This window comes from Symphalangus syndactylus, chromosome X (genome assembly GCF_028878055.3).
Source record: "Symphalangus syndactylus isolate Jambi chromosome X, NHGRI_mSymSyn1-v2.1_pri, whole genome shotgun sequence".
NCBI lineage: Eukaryota > Metazoa > Chordata > Mammalia > Primates > Hylobatidae > Symphalangus > Symphalangus syndactylus.
This window is the reverse complement of record NC_072447.2, coordinates 87,966,843-87,986,283: the sequence shown is the minus strand read 5'-3', so window position 1 is coordinate 87,986,283 and position 19,441 is coordinate 87,966,843.

The following is a 19,441-nucleotide window of genomic DNA, read 5'->3' as shown; positions in this document are numbered from 1 at the left end:
CCAAGATGCATATTCCTTGACTTCCTGCCAGAAGCACTTTCAACACAATTAAGATATGCACATGTACCCTAAAACTTAAAGTATAATAATAATAAATAAATAAATATCATCAGAAAAAAAAAGATATGCTCAGTGTGTTAAAATGCTTTAATGTAGGACTTTTGCCTTTAGAAAAGAAAACATGTTTACTATTATAGTTTAGTTCTAGGATATATTATTGCTCTGCTGATAGTTGCAACTATCGCTCCTAGCAAATAATCTTCTTGGATAATTTGGAAGTGATATAACTTCTAGACAAGAAGATGAATATAGAAGTATTTTATAAGTTGTAAAACCTTATGGATCCTACTACTGCTACTACTACTAAAATAATAATAACTGAACATTTTTTGAGCACCTTTATGTCTAAGTCACTGAGAAAACTCATTTTTTTAAATTATACTTTAAGTTCTGGGGTACATGTGCAGAACGTGCAGAATTGTTACACAGGCATACACGTGCCATGGTGGTTTGCTGCACCCATCAACCTGTCATCTACATTAGGTGTTTCTGCTAATGCTATCCCTCCTATGGAATACTATCCTGCATAGTATTCCATGGTATATATGTGCCACATTTTCCTTATCCAGTCTATCATTGATGGGCATTTGGGTTGGTTCCACGTCTTTGCTATTGTGAACAGTGCTGCAGTAAACATATGCGTGCATGTGTCTTTATAGTAGAATGATTTATAATACTTTGGGTATATACCCAGTAATGGGATTGCTGGATCAAATGGTATTTCTAGTTCTAGATCCTTGAGGAATCGCCACACTGTCTTCCATAGTGGTTGAACTAATTTACACTCCCACCAAGAGTGTAAAAGCATTCATATTTCTCCACATCCTCTCCAGCATCTGTTGTTTCCTAACTTTATAATGATCGCCATTCTAACTAGCATGAGATGTTATCTCATTGTGGTTTTGATTTGCATTTCTCTAATGACGAGTGATGAGCTTTTTTTCATATGTTTGTTGGCTGCATAAATGACTTCTTTTGAGAAGTGTCTCTTCATATCCCTCTTCTATTTTTTATTTTTATTTTTTGAGACAGAGTCTCGCTCTGTCGCCCAGGCTGGAGTGCAGTCGTGTGATCTCTGCTCATTGCAAGCTCCACCTCCCGGGTTCACACCATTCTCCTGCCTCAGCTTCCCAAGTAGCTGGGACTACAGGCGCCCACCACCACTCTGGGCTAATTTTTTGTATTTTTAGTAGAGATGGGGTTTCACCATGTTAGCCAGTATGGTCTCCGTTTCCTGACCTTGTAATCTGCCCGCCTCGGCCTCCCAAAGTGTTTGGATTACAGGTGTGAGCCACGGTGCCTGGCCCCTTCACCCGCTTTTTGATGGGGTTGTTTTTTTTCTTGTAAATTTGTTTAATTTCTTTGTACATTTTGGATATTAGCCCTTTGTCAGATGGATAGATTGCAAAAATTTTCTCCCATTCTGTAGGTTGCCTGTTCACTCCGATGATAGTTTCTTTTGCTGTGCAGAAGCTCTTTAGTTTAATTAGATCCCATTTGTCTATTTCAGCTTTTGTTTCCATTGCTTTTGATATTTTAGACATGAAGTCTTTGCCCATGCCTATGTCCTGAATGGCATTGCTTAGTATTTCTTCTAGGGTTTTTATGGTTTTAGTTCTTACGTTTGAGTCTTTAATCTGTCTTGAGTTAATTTTTATATAAAGTGTAAGATAGGGATCCAGTTTCAGCTTTCTGCATATGGCTAGCCAGTTTTCCCAGCACCATTTATTAAATAGGGAATCCTTTCCCCATTGCTTGTTTTTCTCAGGTTTGTCAAAGATCATATGTTTGTAGATGTGTGGGATTATTTCTGAGGTCTCTCTTCTGTTTGATTGGTCTATCTGTTTTGGTACCAGTACCATGCTGTTTTGGTTATTGTGGCCTTGTAGTATAGGTTGAAGTCAGGTAGCATGATGCCTCCAGCTTTGCTGTTTTGGCTTAGCATTGTCTTGGCTATGTGGGCTCTTTTTTGGTTCTATATGAAATTTAAAGTCGTTTTTTCCAGTTGTGTGAAGACAGTCAGTGGTAGCTTGATGGGGATAGCATTAAATCTGTAAATTACTTTGGGTAGTATTGCCATTTTCATGATATTGATTCTTCCTATTCATGGGCATGGAATGTTTTTCCATTTGTTTGTGTCCTCTCTTATTTCCTTGAGAAATGGTTTGTAGTTCTCCTTGAAGAGGTCCTTCACATTCCTTGTAAGTTGTATTCCTAGGTATTTTATTCTCTTCGTTGCAATTGTGAATGGGAGTTCACTCATGATTTGGCTCTCTGTCTGTTATTGGTGTATAGGAATGCTTGTGATTTTTGCACATTGATTTTTTTATCCTGAGAGTTTGCTGAAGTTGCTTATCAGCTTAAGGAGATTTTGGGCTGAGATGATGAGGTTTTCTAAATATACAATCATGTCATCTGCAAACAGAGACAATGTGATTTCCTCTTTTCCTATTTGAATACCCTTTATTTCTTTCACTTGCCTTATTGCTCTGGCCAGAACTTCCAATACTATGTTGAATACGACAAAGATTTCATGATAAAGACACCAAAAGCAATTGCATCAAAAGCAAAAATTAACAGGGATCTAGTTAAACTAAAGAGCTTCTGCAGAGCAAATGGAACCGTCAGCAGACTAAACAGACAACTTACAGAATCAAGAAAATTTTTCAAATTGTGTATCTGACCAAGGTTTAATATCCAGCATCTATGAGAAACTTAAACAAATTTACAATAAAAAACCCATTAAAATGTGGATAAAAGTTATGAACAGACACTTCTTAAAAGAAGACATACATGAAGCCAACAATCACATGTAAAAAAGCTCAACATCACTGTTCATTAGAGAAATGCAAATCAAAATGACAACGAGATACCATTTCACACCAGTGAGAATGGCTATTGTTAATAAGTCAAAATAACAGATACTTGTGAGGGTGCAGAGAAAAAAGAACGTGTTTACACTGTTGGTGGAAGTGTAAATCAGTTCAAGCATTGTGGAAGACAGTGTGGAGATTCCTCAAAAATCTAGAAACAGAAATACCATTTGACTCAGCAATCCCATTACTGGGTATGTACTCAAAGGAATATAAATTGTTCTATTATAAAGTCACATGCATACATATGTTCACTGCAGCACTATTCACAATAGCAAAGACAAAGAATCAACCTAAATGCCCATCAGTGATAGACTGGATAAAGAAAATGTGGTACATACAAACCATGGAATACTCTGCAGCAATAAAAAAGGAACAGAATTATATTCTTTGTAGGGACATGGATGAAGCTGGAGGCCATTATCCTCAGCAAAATAACACAGGGACAGAAAACCAAATAAAACATGTTCTCACTTATAAGTGGGAGCTAAATGATGAGAACATATGGACACATAGAGGGGAACAATGCAAACTGGCACCTATTGGAGAGTGGAGGTGGGAGGAGTGAGAGGATCAGAAAAAAATAACTAATGGGTACTAGGCTTAATACCTGGTTAGTGAAATAATCTGTACAACAAACCCCCATAACTCACGTTTACCTATGTAACAAACCTTCACATCCTGTACATGTACCCCTGAACTTAAAAGTTAAAAAAAATTAACCATAGGCAAGATGAAGACACTTACTCAAAGAAATGATCTGGCATAGAAAATAAATCTAGATCTGGATTCTGAAACTTATCTGACCTGACGAGCATTTACCCTATTGTTGATGTATCCTAGGGAGTTCCAGTTTTCCAGGAGAAGAGCCTTGGTGGCCCGTACAACAGTAGGGGGCTCAGACAAGTGGGCATTTACCAACTAGTGCAGAAGTATTTCAAATTTTATCAGCTATGGATAGAATTATACGCATGAATACTAGCTGAATGTTATCCTTTAAAGATGCCATGAGTCAGGTTTTTTCTTTCCATGATGAGAATCAAGGCTGAGAATATAAAGAATGACTTAGAAGTAGACCAGAAAAACAAACTTAGAGCTTTTCTTGGGGAGAGGGCTGGAAAAAGATGAGGCACTAGAATAAAAAAAGATTAGATATGACAAAGAGCCCCAGAAAGGATAAATATAGGAAGCAGAGACAAATATTTTATTTCAAAATTTTGCCAGGGGCAGGTCTTGCTTACCTCTTTTCTTCTTCTCAGAAGTTCGATAGCACTACACCTTAAAAAGTGAAAAAGAGAGAGGGAAAGACATGGTGGCAATAGCATAAGACTCTCTAAAAATTCATTCTTTAACAATCCTTCTCAGGTCTATCACAATTTGTCAAGGAAGGGAAGGAAGAATATTCCTCTTTCCCAGTTTTCTCTCTAATTTTTTAAGGAAGTCATGCTGAGTAGTATAGGGCATTGCTCCTTCTCATCCTTTGTAGAAAGTGACATAATATTTTTAAAACATATTTTGTATTCTTAGTTGGGAAATAATTCAGAAATCTCTAGTTCAAAGTCTTCCTTTGACAGATGAGTAGACTGTGCCAGCAAGAAAGGGAAGTATCTAAGTCACACAACTGGTAATTGGCAGAACCCAGACTAGAACCCAGGTGTCTTGAAACCTAGTCTAATTTGCTTCCTTACTATCCCAGGTAGCTTCTCTCTGGATCAAATTTTCACAGCTGTCAGTTGCAATTTACTAACAGTTATTCCTATTACCAAGGTTATTTATGGCAGTGAATTACATTCTTTTTGTCCAGTACCCCAATTCCATGAGTTTTAAGGCATTTTTTGTGGCTACGTTTCTGACACTAAGGCAATTTGTGAGTTGACCTCCAATATGCTAAACCAATTCCATAGTCCTGTAAGAAAACTTTTGAATCACTGGTGCCCATTTTAAAACACTAAGGCAGCATGCAATTGTAGCCTGGAATGTAAATGTAATTGATGGTTTTCGTCATTTATAAAAACATAGCTTCACTTCAGATAGTGAACCATACAGTAAAAGACCGTGAAGAAATAAGAGTACTGGCAAATGAGAAATAAACAGATGCCACAATTTATAGTGTTACTAATGGATACCCTCTGTTAACACTGCAATAGCCACCAAATCTATACCATGGGGGATACATTTTACTTTTGTCTGTTATCTGTCAGAATTTTACCAATTTCAGCATTTATAATGTCTATGAATATTTACTGCACTACTTTGAGTATCATAGTAATCACGTTTTATGTATTTCATCACTCAACTCATTATTTAATAGTTTATTTGAAGTTAGAATCATTGTCACAACAATTTTTCACATTAAACACACATCCCAAAACTAAGTCAATAATGACCCAGACTAAATTACTTATCTCAAGTTAACCACTTACTCTGGAGTACTTTATTTAGCTATAATAATAGCAATAATTTGCATATTTATAATGTATTAAAATTATAAAAATTGTGTTTTATGTGCATATCCCCAACATATTGTTTTTTAAATAAAAACATATTGAGCTATAATTTAAATATCATAAAATTCACCCTTATAAAGTATACAATTGAGTCAAATTTAGTATATTCAAACAGCTGTGCAACCATCACCACTATCTAATTCCAGAATATCTTCACCACCCCAAAAAGAAATTACTTAGCCTTTAGCAGTCATTCCTTATCTGACCCTCTCCACAGCTCTTAATAATCAATAATCTACTTTCTGACTCTATGGCTTTACCTGTTCTGAACACTTCATATACAGCCATCCCTCGGCATCTGTGGGCGATTAGTTTCAGGATCCACTGAAGATACTAAAATCTGTGGATAATTTAGTCCTTTATATAAAATGTTATAGTGTTTGCATATAATCTATGCACATTCTCCCATATACTTTAAATAATCTCTAGATTACTCATAATACCTAATACAGTGTAAGTGTTGTATAAATAGTTGTTGTACTTTACTGTTTATGGAATAATGAGAAAAAAAGGTCTATATGTGTTCAGAATGAATAAGACCATCGTACCCTAACTACAGTTTCAATCCGTGCTTAGTTGAATTAACAGATGGCAGAATCCACAGATATGCAGGGCCAACTGTAAATGGAAACACAGAGTATGTGATGTTTTGCTTTTAGCTTCTTTCAACCAGTGAGGTTTCAAGGTTCATCCATGTTGTAGTATGTATCACTTTATTATTTTTTAGTACCAAATAATATTCCATTGTATGGATATATTACATTTTGTTTTTGTCATCTTTTTAAGGACATTTGGGTTGGTTCCACTTTTTGGCTATTTTGAATGATAGCTTTGCAATGAACATTTATGTATAAGTTTTTTTATGATCATATGTTTTTATTTCTCTTAGGTATATACTTAAAGGGGAATTGTTTTGCTATATGGCAACTCTGAAGTTAAACATTCTACGAAACTGCCATATTGTTTTTAAAAAAGGCTACAGCATTTTATATTCCTACTAGTAATGTATAATGATTCCTATTTCTCCACATCCTTGTCAACACTTGTTATTATAACAATTGTATGTGTAAAATGTATTTCAGACATTATTCATTCATACATAAATAATATAACATAAAATATAGCTATTATAGTCAGGTGTGAAGTAGTAATTCATTGTAGTTTTGTCTGTCTCTAAAGTGATGTTGAACATCTTTAAATTCATCTATTTTTAATTGACTTATATGTAATTTTGTTTTTGAGTTTTAAAGGTTCTTTCTAAATTTTGGATAACAGACACTTATCAGATAAGTGATTTGCATGTCACGATGATTTTGAAGAATGATTTTTTTTTTTTTTTTTGAGACGGAGTTTTGCCCTTGTTGCCCAGTCTGGAGTGCAATGGCGCGATCTCGGCTCATCACAACCTCCGCCTCCTGGGTTCAAGTGATTCTCCTACCTCAGCCTCCTAAGTAGCTGGGATTACAGGCATGCACCACCACACCTGGCTAATTTTGTATTTTTAGTAGAGACGGGGTTTCTCCATGTTGATCAGGCTGGTCTTGAACTCCCAACCTCAGGTGATCCACCTGCCTCGGCCTCACAAAGTGCTAGGATTACAGGCATGAGCCACCTCACCCCGCCAAAAAATAATATTTTTAAAATTTTGATGAAATACAATTTATCAATTTTTATTTATTTTATACTTTTGGAGTCATATTTAAGAACTATTGCCTTATCCAAAATTAACATCTATATATTCTTCTAAGACTTTTAAAATTTTGGCCCTTACATTCAGGCCTATTATCTATATTGGGTTAATTTTTGTATATGATGTAAGGAAAAGGCTCAATTTCATTCTTATTCCTGTGAAAATACATTTTTTTCTAGCACCATTTATTGAAGAAAACATTTCCCCCATCGAATTGTCTTGGCACCACTATTGAAAATCAATTGACCATGGGCAGATACCCTAAAACTTAAAGTATAATAAAAAAAAGAAAGAAAGAAAGAAAGAAAATCAATTGACCATAAATGTTAGGGTTATTTCTAGATTCTCAAATCTAATCCATTAATTTATATTGTCTACCACTATGCCTGTACCACAATCTTTCTTTAGTAGTAAATTTTGAGGTTAATAAGTGGGGGTCTTCCACTTTGTTCTTATTTTCAAGATTGTTTTGCTTATTCTGGATCCCTTGCACTTTCATATAAATTTTATGATTAACCATATCTATAAATAAATTAACCATATTTATAAATAAATAAGCACCTACGAAAAAAGAGATTGTCTTGTTAATTTCTGCAAAAAAAGACAAGAGGAATTGTGATATTAACTGCATTGAATCTGAAAGTCAATTGGGAAAATATTGCTACCTTGACAGTATCTAACAGTATTACATCTTCCATTCCATGAACATAGAGCATCTTTCCACACATTTAGCTATTCTTTAATTTTTTCTAACAATGCTTTTTTTTTCACTTTTAGAGTATAAGTTTAACATTTATTTTTTAACTATGCCTTTTTGATGCTATTGTAAATAGAATTGTATTATTAATTTTAATTTTGAATTATTTGTTGCTATTGTATAGAAATACAATTCATTTCTGTATACTGATAATGTACTCTATAAATTTCCTAAATTTATTAATTTTAGTTGTATGTGTGTATTTACTGGGTTTTTCTATATACAAGTTGGTGTTATCAGCAAGTAGAAATACCTTGACTTCTTTCTTCATCTGATGTCTTTTATTTATTTTGTCCTTACCTACAGTACAAGGCTGAATGGAAAGTGAGAGCAGAAATCCTAGTCTTGCTCCTCCTAGTCATAGGGTCAACGTTTTCGGTCCTTCCTCTTTAATTATGATGTAAACTCCTATTTTTTTATAGATGCCCTCCACCAGGTTGAGGAAGTTGCCTTCTAGTCCTAGTTTGCTGAGTGCTTTTATTGGCAAATTTATTGAATTTTATAAAATGATTTTTCTGTTTATTGTGATAATCATGTGATTTTTGCCTTCTCTTTGGTTAATACGGTGTTATACATTAATTGATTTTCAGATGTTAAACTAAGCTTACATTCTAGGAATAAATCTCAATAGATTATGGTGTATAATTATTTTAATATATTGTTGAACTATATTTTTCTAATATTTTGTTAAATATTTTCTATCTATAGCTATGAGGTATATTGCCATATAATTTTTTGATATTTTTGTCAATTTTATTAACTCAAGTTTCATCTCTTCTAGTTTAAAAAATGTGTAGGATTGATATTAATTTTTTTTCAAATATTTGGTAGCAGTAATCAGGGAAACGATGTAGATCTGTGCTTTTCTCTATGGGAAGTTTCTAAATTTGCTAATTCAGTCTCTTCATTTTTACAGATCTTTTCATATGTTCTATTTCTTTTTGAATAAATTTTGGTAGCTTATGTATTTGTATATTTAATCTACGTTATCTAATTTGTTGGCATATAATTGTGCACAATATTCCCTTAAAAGACTATTTATTTCTGTAAGGTTAATAGTGATATATTTTCTTTCATACCTGAACTCACTAATTTTAGTCTTCTCTCATTTTTTCCAATTGTTTTCCTATTCTCTTTTCATTTATTTTTGCTCTAATAGCTATTATTATTCCCTTTCATCTGCTAAATTTGGGTTTAGTTTATTCTACTTTTTCTAATTTCTTAAGACAAAAATCTAGGGTATTGATTTGATATTATCCTTCCTTTTTGAATATAGGCAGAAGCTATAAATTTCCTCTAAGTACTGCCTTGACTGCATCCCTTAAATTTTGGCATGTTGTGGCTTATTTTTATTTATCCAAAGGTATTTTCTATTTTCTACTGTGATTTATGGCTTAATCTGTTGTTTATTTATGATTGTATTGTGTAATTTCCACAAACTTGTGAATATTTGTGATTTTCTTTTGTTATTAATTTATAATGTTTTTATTGTGTTTAGGGAACATCCTTTGTGTGGTATCAATCGTTTTCATTGGTGTATTAGATTCCTACATTCAAATTTGATTTTCATACCTCCCTGAAAGCGCTTGTGTTATAATCAAGTTGATCATTTGTTTTCTGAGTCTCAGTTTCCTCATTTATAAAATAAAAATTCATAATGTTATAAGCCTAACACAGTTTGTAAAGGGTTGAATGATATAACGGTATACTTCCAAGCACATTATGAGCTAAAAATTATGTATTATTTTTATGGCTTGTCAGTAATTGGAGTTCATTTTTTTAATTTGTGAGGAATTTTTATATGCTATGAATATTCTATGAAAAAATTAGTTACTAAGGAGGTCGAGCAATATGCCTGAACAAAATCCTCCACCAATTGTCCTCCCTACAGGAACACCAAGTTGAAAAGCTATCCACACACACACACACACACACACACACACACCCTCATAAGAACCAAAAATCCAGCAAGTGATCACAGTACATATTTTTAACTTCACATCACTGAAAGAGGCCCTGAAAAGACTATGGAAGATAGTCTTTTATTTCTGATGCCACCTCTTTACCATCCCCTAGCAGATTCCACATGACATAGAAAGGCAATCTGTGTGCTTTGGGGAGAGAGAGTGCCGTGATTATGAGACTTTGCTTTGGAATCCTGTGCTCCCATGTCACAGCAGAAAGCAACATTAAGCAGAATTCAGCCAGTGCCCATCTAAGGAGCACTTAGAGAAACCTCAGCCAGAAGAGAATTGCCCATCTCAGTGGTCAGAACCTGAGTTCTGGCAAGCCTCACCACAATAGGCTAAAAGGTTCTGGGTTGTTAAAGAAACCTGAAAGGCAGTATAGACCACAGGGACTGCAATTCCTAGGCAAGTCCTAGCAATGTTCTGGGCTCGGAGTCAGAAGAGTACAGGGAATATGACCTAGTGAGAAACAAGTCATGTAACCAAGGGAGTACTTGTGCTACCACCCCTCCCCAAACCCCAGGCAGCACAGCTTGCAGGTCCTGGAGAGACTCTGTACTTTCACTTGAGAAGAGGAGAGAGAAGAGTAAGGAGAAATTCAGCTCGCAACTTTGATACCAGCTCATCCACAATAGGATAGGGCACCAGCTAGAGGCCTAAGGCCACCATTCCAGGCCTTAGCCCCTAAGAAAACATTTCTAGACCCACCCTTTGCCAGAAGAGAACCAGATGCCTTGAAGGGAACAACCCAGTCCTGGCAGCATTCATCATCTACTTACTAAAGAGCTCTTGGGCCCTAAATAAGCAGCAGTGGTACCCCAGCAGTACTATCATGAGCCTTGGGTGAGACTCAGAAATGTTGCTTCAGATGTGACCCAGAACATTCCCAGCTATGGTGGCCTTGGTGAAGGATATCCTCTTCTTGAGAAAAGGAGAGGGAAGCATAAAGGGGACTTTGTCTTGCAGCTCAGGTACCAGCGCAGCCACAGTGGGGTGGAGCAAGAAGTGGGCACTTGGGATCTCTGATCTCAGGCCTTGGCTTTTGCATGACATTTTTGAGCCTGCACCAGGCCAGAGGGTAGCCCACTGCCATGAACGGAGATATCCAGGCTCAGCAGCATTTACCACAAGCTGAATGAAGAGCCATGGGCCTTGCGGGAACATCAGTGGTAGCCGGGCAGTACTCATTGAGAGCCTGGGACAGCGACATACATTGTGGAAAAGGGAAACAAGCATGGAAAGCACTTGATCTTGTGGCTTGGGTGTCATCTCAGATGCAGAAAAATAAAGCACCAGGTAGATTTCTAAGATTTCCAACTCTAAGCCCTGGCTCCTGGATGGCATTTCTGGACCTGCCTGGAAATAGAAGGATTTTGCTGCATTGTAGAGAAAAACACAAGCCTGGGTGGCTTCACCATCTAATGGTTGTAGAATCCTAGGCCCTTGAGCAAACATAGGTGGTAGCAAAGCAGGTGTTACCATGGGCTTTGGGCAAGACTGAGTGTTGTGTTGGCTTCAAGTCTGACCCAACACAGTAACAGTTGTGCTTGTGTTAACCCTCTTCATTCTCCAGGCAGCTCAGTACATAGAGAGATTCCATTTGTCATGGAGAAACTAAGGGAAGAGAAAAAGAGTATTTGCCTGGTGATCAAGAGAGTTCTTCTGGATTTTATCCATAACCACCAAGGTGATAGCTCTGTGAGTATGCAAGAGCCACAGTGTTACTGGATGTAGGGTGTCCCCTAATGCAGATAGGCTGAAATAATAAAAAACTTAGATCACAACATCCAAGTTTCTTTGAATACCTGGAAAGCCTTTCCAAGCCCAGACTTAGAAGATTACAATAAATACACAATTTGTCAGTGCCCAAATACTGACAAACATCCATAAGCATCAAGGACATTAAGGAAAGTATGACCTCTCCAAATGAAAGAAGTAAAAGGCATCATCATCCAACCCTGAAGAGATAAGAGATATGTGACTTTTCAGACAGAAAATTCAAAATACTGTTTTGAGGAAACTCAAATAAATTCACAATAACACAGAGAAGGAATTCAAAACGCTATCAGATTAATTTAACAAAGATATTAAGATAGTTTACAAAAATAAAACAGAAATTCTGGAGCAGAAAAATGCAACTGGTATATGTGAGAGTGAATCAGATTCCCTTAATAGCAGAATTGATTAAGCAAAAGAAAAAAATTACTGAGCTTGAAGATTGTCTATTTGAAATTACACGGTCAGAGGAGACAAAATAAAAAGAATAAAAATCAATGAAGCATGCCTATAGGATCTATAAAATAGCCTCAAACAGGCAAATCTAAGAGATATTGATCTTAAAAAGCTGGTAGAGATAGAGATGGGTAGAAAGTTTATTCAAAGAGATAATAACAGAGGATCTCCCAAACCTAGAGAAAGATATCAATATTAAAATACAAGAAGGTTGTATAACACCAAGAAGATTTAACCCAAAGGAGAACACCTCATGGCATTTGATAATCAAACTTCCAAAAGTCAAAGAAAATAAAAGGATTCTAAAAGCAGTAAAAGAAAACAAACAAATAACATACAATGGAGTGCCAATAATTCTGACATCAGACCTTTCAGTGAAAACTTTACAGACCAGGAGAGTGGCATGACATATTTAGATTGCTGGATAGAATATCCAGTGGAAATATCCTTCAAATATGAAGGAGAAGAAGGAATTTCACAGACAAACAGAAGACGAGGGACTTCATTAACACTAAACATGTTCTATAAGAAATGTTAAAAGGAATTCTTCAATCTGAAAGAATAGGATGTTAATGAGCAATAAGAAATCATCTGAAGGTAAAAACTCACTGGTAACAGTAAGTACAGAGGAAAACACAGATATTGTGACACTGTTATTGTGCTGTGTAAACTTCTCATATCTTGAGTAGAAAAACTACAAGATGAACCAATAAAAAAAAACTACAACTTTTCAATATATGCACAGTACAATAAGATATAAATAGAAACAATTAAAGGTTAAAAAGTAGGGAGATAAGTTAAAGTGTAGAGTTTTCTATTAGTTTTCTAGTTTTATCTTTGTCAGTTTATTAGTTTGCTTATGCAGTCAGAGTGAAGTTAATTAGTTTAAAATAATGGGTTATATTATTAATAAGCACCATAGTAACGTCAAATCAAAAACCATACAACAGACATAAAAAAGCAATAAACTAAAACATATCACAAAAGAAAATTAACTCCACTAAATGGAAGACAAAAATGAAGAAAAGAAGGAAGAAAAGACCACAAGGCAAATAGAATACAAATAACAAAATGACAGAAATAAGTCACCACTTATTAATAATAACTTTGAATGCAAATGGACTAAACTCTCCAATAAAAAGACATAGAGTGGTTGAATGGATATAAAAACAATATGGCCAATTATCTGTTGCCTACAAGAAACACACTTCACCTATGAAGACACACATAGACTGAAAATGAATGGATGGAAAAAGACATTCCATGCCAGTGGAAACCAAAAAAGAGCAGGAGCCACTAAAATTATCTCAAACAACACAGATTTAAAGACAAAAACTACGAAAAGACAAAGGAGGCCATTATATAATGGTAAAGTGGCCAATTCAGCAAGAAGACACAACAACTATAAGTATACATGTACCTAACACAGATATATATAATGTAATACTAATAGAGTTAAACAGAGAGATAGTTACCAATACAGTAATGCCTAGAGACTTCAACACCCCATTTTCAGCATAGGACAGATAATCTGCACAGTAAATCAGCAAAGACACATTGGACTTAATTTGCACTCTAGGCAAAATGGACTTTATAGATATTTACAGATCATTTCATCCAACAGCCGCAGAATACACATTCTTCTCCTGAGCGTATGAATTATTCTTAAGGATAGACTATATATGAAAACACAAAACAAGCATGAAAAAAATTCTGAACATTGAAATTATATCAAATATCTTTGACCCCCAAAGAATAAAACTAGAAATCAATAACAAGAGGAATTTGGGAACTTATAACACTTGAAAATTAAACAATATGCTCCAAATGACCAGTGGGTAACTGAAAAAAAAAATAGAGAGAACATTAAATTTTTTTGAAACAATTAACAATGGAAACAAAACCTACCAAAACCGATGGAATACACAGAAAGGAGTACTAAGAGGAAAGGTTATAGTTCTATATATGAAAAAAGTAGAAAAACTTCAAATAAACAACCTAATAGTGCATCTTAAAGAACTAAGGAAGCAAAAACAAACCAAGCCCAAAATTAGTAGAAGAAAAGAAATATTCAAGATCATGGCAGAAATAAATGAAATTGAAACAAAGAAAATACAAAAGTTCGATGAAACAAAAAGTTGGACTTCTTCCCTTTTTTATCTTTTCTCTTATTTTCTTTCTTTCTTTTTTTTGACAATGTCTCACTATGTCACCAAGTTTGGAGTGCAGTGGCATGATCTCAGCTCACTGCAACTTCTGCCTCCTAGGTTCAAGCAATTCTCATGCCTCAGCCTTCCCAGTAGCTAGGATTACTGGCATGCAAACACCACATCCAGCTAATTTTTGTATTTTTAGTAGAGACGGGATTTCACCACGTTGGCCAGGCTGGTCTCAAACTCCTGGCCTCAAGTGATCTGCCTGCCTCGGCCTCACAAAGTGCTGGGATTACAGGCGTGAGCCACTCTGCTCAGTCAAAAGTTGGTTTTATTGAGAGATAAACAAAATTAACAAACCTTTAGTCAGAGTAAGAAAAAACAGAGAAGGCCCAAATAAATACAATTTTGGGATAAAAAAGACATTAAAACTGATACTACAGAAACTCAAAGGGACATTAGAGGATAGTATGAGCAACTGTAAGCCAATAAATTGGAAATTCTAGAAGAAATGAATAAATTCCTAGATACATGCAACATACCAAGATTGAACCATGAAAAAGTCCGAAACCTGAACAGATCAATAAAAGATAAAAGATTGGATCTATAATTAAATGTCTCCAGCAAAGAAAAGCACAGGACTCAATGGCTTTACTGCTGAACTTTAACCAAATATTTAAAGAAGAAACAATACTATTACTGAAACTATCCCCCCAAATGGAGAAAGGAATACCAAACTCATTCTATGAGACTGATATTAACATGATACGAAAACCAGGAAAAGATACTTCCAAAAAAGAAACCTACAGGCAATATTTTACAGGCAATATCCATGATTAATATTTGTATTAGTCTATTCTCACACAGCTATAAAGACATACTTGAGATGGGGTAATTTATGGAGGAAAGAAGTTTAATTGACTCACAGTTCCACAGGCTGTATAGAAGGTATGGCTTAGGAGGCCTCAGGAAACTTACAATGATGGTGGAAGGTGAAGGGGAAGCAGGCACGATCTTCACATGGCAGAGCAGGAGAGAGACAGGGCTAAGGGGAAGTGCTACAAACTTTCAAAAAACCAGATCTCATGATAACCGACTATCAGGAGAACAGAAAGTGAGAAATCTGCCCCATGATCTGGTCACTTCCTACCAGGCCCCTCCTTCAACACTGGTAATTACATACAATTCAACATGAAATTTGAGCGGGGACACAGAGCCAAACCATACCACTGTTGATGCAAAAATCCTCAGTGAAATTCTAGAGAACTGAATTCAACAACTCATTAAAAAGTGCATTCATCATGACCAAGTGAGATTTATCCCAAGAGAGAAAAGATAGTTAAAAATACATAGTCAACAGTATAATACATCATATCAAGAGAATGAAGGAAAAGAAACAGGATTATTTCGATTCATGGTGGACAAGCATTTGACAAAATTCAACATCCCTTTATAATAAACACAAAAATGGTCATGGAAGAAACATTCCGCAACAAATAATAGCCATGTACAAAACAACAAAAGCTAATAGAATACTGACAGGGAAAAAAAATCTGAAAGTCTCTCCTCTAAGCTCAGGAACAAGACAGGGATTCAAACTCTTACTACTGTTATACTACATAGTACTTGAAGTCCTGGTTAACAAGAGAAAGATATAAAGGGCATCCAAATTGGAAAGAAAGTACTCAAATTATCCTTGTTTGCTGATGATATGTTCTTATATTTGCAAAAATCTAAAGACTCCACAAAAGCCCTATTAGAACTGATAAACAAATGTATTAATGTCGCAGGACACAAAATCAACCTACAAAAATTAGTATCATTATATGTGTCAACAGCAAACAATCTGAAAATGAAATGAAGAAAGGAATCCCATTTATAATAGGTACAAATCAAATAAAGTATCTAGGAACTAACCAGAAAAGTGAAATACCTATAAAATGAAAACTATAAAACACTGATGAAAGAAATTGAGGAAGACACGAAAAAGTGGAAAGATATTCCTTGTTCACGGATTGGAGGAAACAATACTGTTAATAATGTATATACTCCTCAAAGCAATCTACAGATGCATGCAATCCCTGTCAAAATATCAATGACATTCTTCACAGAGAAAAACAATCCAAAATTTATATGAAACTGAGAGGAGGTTCTAGCTGGGCTTTCTGGGTCAAGTAGAGGCTCAGAAAGCTGTGAAACTCACTCATTTCCTGCGACAGGACTTACTTTGGTCCTGGATAAATAATATTAAAGATATATGCTTAAAATATTCCTAACATTAGAATTTCTGTATGTGTTTTCTTTCTCAAGAAAGCTATAAACAGCAAAACTTTTGCTGTAAGCTTTTCTGTGTCCTCTCCCTCTCTCCCTTCTCCCTCCCCTAAAACTAAAAAGAATGTTAAAAGCCCGTTTTTCTGTGATCAGCAGACCTTATTTATGCTCCCAATTCCAATTCCTTGTAAACACAATTTGTAAAATCCTGTGAGATCCTGTCTCCTTTGCCGTGCCGCTACAAGGTTATAAAGTAAATAAAACTTAAGTTACAATTCCTGTTTTCCTCAAGATCTAAGGCATGTTAATTGTCTTTGTTTTTTGCTCTGGTAACATCTTCCCGCCACACGTATTTCCCGCCTTAAAAAGTTTAAAAGGTAATCAAAAAATCTAACACTGGCTACCCGCTTGGGACCCCTTCCACGCTGTGGAAGCTTTATACTATCACTCTGCTCAATAAAGCCTACAGCTTTTTTTCTCTTGGTCCGATCTGTGTCTCTCTCTCACCGTGGGCTGCCGCCACACCAAATCTTTGGCTTAGCTAAGGCTTTAAAAACCTTTGGCGTTACAAAACCACAAAAGGCCTAAGATAGTCAAAGTTATCCTAGGAAAAAAACTGGAGAAATTACATTACCTGACTTCAAATTACAATACTGAGCTATATTAACCAAAATACCATGGTACTGGCATAAAAACAGGAATATAACCAACAGAACCGAATACAGAACAAAGAAACAAATCTACACATCTACAATGAACTCATTTTGGGCAAAAAAACCAGGAACATACATTGGGAAAAAGACATCCTCTTCAATAAATAGTGCTGGGAAAACTGGTTAGCCATACTGAAAATAATAAAACTAGACTCCTATATCTTCCCACATACAAACATCAATCAAAATAGTTACTTAAACATTAGACCTCAAACTATGAAACTAATCAAAGAAAACGCTGAAGAAACTTTTTGGGACAATGGACTGGGCAAGAATTTCTTGAGTAATACCCCACAAATACAGACAATAAACACAAAAATGGACAAATGGAATCATATCAAGTTAACACCCCTATACACAGCAAGGGAAACAATAAAAAAAAATGAAGAGACAACACACAGATAAAGATAAAATATTTGCAAGCTATCCATCAGACAATGGATTAGTAATCATAATATACAAGGGAGTTATACAACTCTACAGGAAAAATATCTAATAATCCAATTAAAAATGGTCAAAAATTCTTAATAGACATTTCTCAAAAGAAGACATACAAATGGCAAACATGCATATAAAAAGGTGTTGAACATGGTTGATTGTCAGAGAAATGAATATCAAAACTACAGTGAAATGTCATCTCACCCCAGTTAAAATGGCTTTTATACAAAAAATAGGAAATAACAAATACTGTTGAGGATGTGGAGAAAAGGTAACACTATTATTACACTGTTAGTGGGACTGTAAATTAGTAACGCAATGTTTGGAGACTCCTCAAAAAACTAAAAAGAAAGCTACCATGTGATCCAGCAGTTCCACTGCTAGGTATATTCCCATAAGAAAGGAAATCTGTATATTAAAGAGATATCTGCACTCTGAAATGTTGCAGCACTATTCACAATAGCCAAGATTTGGAAGCAACCTAAGTGTCCCTCAACAGACAAATGGATAAAGAAAAAACCTGGTACATAAACACAATGGACTGCTATTCAGCCATAAAAATGAATGAGATCCCTTCATTTGTAACAACTTGAATGGAATTCAAGATGATTCTGGTAAGTGAAATAAGCCAGGCATCGAAAGACAAACTTTGTATGTTTTCACTTATTTTTGAAAGCTAAAAATTGAAACAATCAAATCGTGGAGATAGGAGGTAGAAAAATGGTTACCAGCAGCTGGGAAGGGTAGTAGATGATGAGAGTGGGTTTGGTTCATAGGTACAAAAAAAAAAGTTAAAGAATGAAAAAGACATAGTATTTGATAGCACAACAGTGTGACTACAGTCAACAATAATTTATTGTATATTTTAAAATAACTAAAAGTGTATAATTAGATTGTTCATAACACAAAGAATGGATAAATGCTTGAGGTGATGAATATCTGTACCCTGATGTGATGATTACACCTTGTATGCCTGTACCAAAATATCTCATGTATCCCATAAATATATATACCTACCAGGTACCCACAAAAATTAAGCATAAAAAATTAAAAGTAAATTAATTTTGTAAGTGTAATGGAATTCTTGTTTTTGAAGCATATTTTATCCATAGACAAATTAAAGTTATATATATCTGGAAGCTTGTTGACATATGGTATCATTTACAATGACATTATTTCAGAAAAAAATTAGTTCTAGGAAAATACAAGTAGGACAAGCTACTGTATCTACTGCAATACCAGTTAATTATGTTATGAATCCTCATGTTGTCAGATACTTTTGGTCACTGCTGACCAAATTTAAGGCCAGGCACGGTGACTCACACCCGTAATCCCAACACTTTGGGAGGCCGAGGTGGGTGGATCACTTGAGGTCAGGAGCTCGAGACCAGACTGGCCAGCATTGTGAAACACTGTCTCTACTAAAAATACAAAAATTAGCCAGATGTGGTGGCACAAACCTGTAGTCCCAGCTACTCGGTAGGCTGAGGCAGGAGAATTGCTTGAACCCAGGAGGCAGAGGTTGCAGTGAGCAGAGATCGAGCCACGTACTCCAGCCTGGGAGACAAAGTGAGATTCTGTCTCAAAAAAAGAAAAAAAAAAGAAAAAGAAAAAGAAAAAATTAAGAAAAAATGACATGATGATAACATTAGTATTTTAGGCATATTAATCTTAAAGTATTTATTCAGGATGACATTTGTGAGGGTAATGAGCCTGGAGGTGAGAAAACAGTTTGAAAACTATTAGTAATAACCAAGATGTGAGGTAAAAGCAGATAATA